The sequence below is a fragment of the Mus pahari genome, chromosome 4, assembly GCF_900095145.1.
Source record: "Mus pahari chromosome 4, PAHARI_EIJ_v1.1, whole genome shotgun sequence".
NCBI lineage: Eukaryota > Metazoa > Chordata > Mammalia > Rodentia > Muridae > Mus > Mus pahari.
In genome coordinates, this window is record NC_034593.1 from 141,651,502 (window position 1) to 141,653,667 (window position 2,166).

The following is a 2,166-nucleotide window of genomic DNA, read 5'->3' on the forward strand; positions in this document are numbered from 1 at the left end:
CACGGGTTAAAGTGATAGGCACCGAGATTCAACTGATTGAGCTTTAACCTCTTAACTGTGTGATTAGAGACTAAGGCTTAGCACCGTTGGCCAAGTGTTCCACTGTGACTCATGCAGCACACTGGTCCTTGTTACATAGAGTTGGGGCATAGGTGGAAAGTGTTCGGAACAAGGCTTGTCCCAGAGGGTTTGCAATAACACGATAACTTTTAAATCAATCGCTGCTCTGTTATTTCAATAGATGTTGATAAGACAGAAAAAAACTGGCCATAAACTTTATGAAAGATTAAGTTACATAATAAACTGCTCACACGGGGCAGAGGAACTGCTCAAGGAATGTCAACTATTACTTCCACAAAACTTCACAAGCAATTTGTGAGCAATTGTGAAAATGTGTTTAAAGTCCAGGGTAGAGAGCAGAGTGAAATCAGTGTTCAAGAAATGGTCTGTCAGTGTGGAGATACTTCTGTACAAACTTACATTTACGTTGCAGTGTAATATAACATGAAAGGTGAGGCAGCGTTTGTCCACATTGCTATTAAGATTACCTATGTCGATCTCTCCTCTCAGCTGCAGTCCTGCCGTACTTGCAGCTGCTCCCCCAGTCAATGAGGCTGAGAAAAATGGCTGTGTCTCACACCCATGCTGATCTTGGCAAGTCTACCAGGGATGTCTTCACCAAGGGCCACAGATTTGGCTTAATGCAACTGGATTTGGAAATAAGAGTCCTCCGAGAGTGGATCAGAATTTATACCAGCTAAGGCTCAACCAACATGGAACCCATCAAAGTGAACCAAAGCCTGGAGACCAGGTCCAGATGACTGGAGAAGGGCCTGATGTTTATGGAGAAGTGAAGACAGACAACACCCTGAGCACCGAGGTCACTGTGGAGGACCAGCTAGCATGTGAAACACAGACAACACCCTGGGCACCGAGGTCACTGTGGAGGACCAGCTAGCATGTGAAACACAGACAACACCCTGGGCACCGAGGTCACTGTAGAGGACCAGTTAGCCTGTGGACTGAAGCTCACCTTCCATTCATTCTTCTGCCCTAACACTGGGGATGGGGTGCTAAAATCAAGACAGGGTACAAAAGGGAGCATATCAGTTTGGGTGGTAGATGGGCTTTGATATCTTTTGGCACTTGTGCTGGGGTTATGAGGCCTTGTTGGCTACCAGATGAATTTTGAGACCTTAAATTCCTGAGGGACCCTGAGTAACTTTGCAGTCGTCTGTAAGATGGACAGACAAATTCCAGCTTCATACCAAACTGAATGATGGGACTGTTTGATGGCTCCCTTTACCAGAAGGTGGAGATGGCTGTCAGCCTCACCTGGATGCCAAAGGGAAACAGTAACATTCACTTCAGAGTAGCAGTCAAGTATCAGGTTGGCCCGGGCCTGCTCTTCAGTCAGTGAACTACTCCAGCCTGATAGGCTTAGGGTACACTCAGACCCTAGAGCCAGGTACCACACTAACGCTGTCGTCTCTGCTGAGTGGCAAGCACATTAATGTGGGCGACCGTGAGTTTAGTCTAGGAATGGGATTTCAAGCATAAATGAATTTTAAACTACTTTGCCGCATAGCTAGCTTCAGGATTTAGCGTATCTTTTAATGTTGCACATTAGGGCTGCAAGGATTGATAAATACCACATTAGATTCGTCTAAGAGTGACTTGGCTTTAAGATATTAACATTTCACAGTGCAGAAGAAGTGCCTTTCCAGCCAGGGTCATTTTAGCTGTAAACATGGGGTGGGGAGGATCCCTCTAGAGACACTGGGCTATGAGCAGGAGATGGGAATATGGGGGCCGATTGTGAATCTGTGCCCACATATAAAATAGTGACTTCCTGATCATCAGACCTTGGTGTTCAGGCTGTAACTGCTGAGAAACATGTGAAAGAGACTTTTAAACACAGATCTCCATTTGCTGCTTCCACTCTAGCCTACCAATACCTGTTTTACACCACGAGAAGTCTAGTTGTGGCTAGCTATTTCTTTTGTGCCATTTTGGGGTGGTGAGAGTGGGCATAATGGAATCAGTCATTCAGGACTTATTCTTCCTTGTGTTGTAGTATGATTTTCTCCGCTCCCCCTTCCCTCCTTCCTTCCTTCCTTCCTTCCTTCCTTCCTTCCTTCCTTCCTTCCTTCCTTCCTTCCTTCC

General features: G+C 45.9%; 1 pseudogene; it reads left to right on the forward strand.

Moving 5' to 3' along the window:
• Nucleotides 1-623: 623 nt before the first annotated feature.
• Nucleotides 624-1,560, forward strand: LOC110320921 (annotated as a pseudogene).
• The last annotated feature ends 606 nt before the right edge of the window (nt 1,561-2,166 follow it).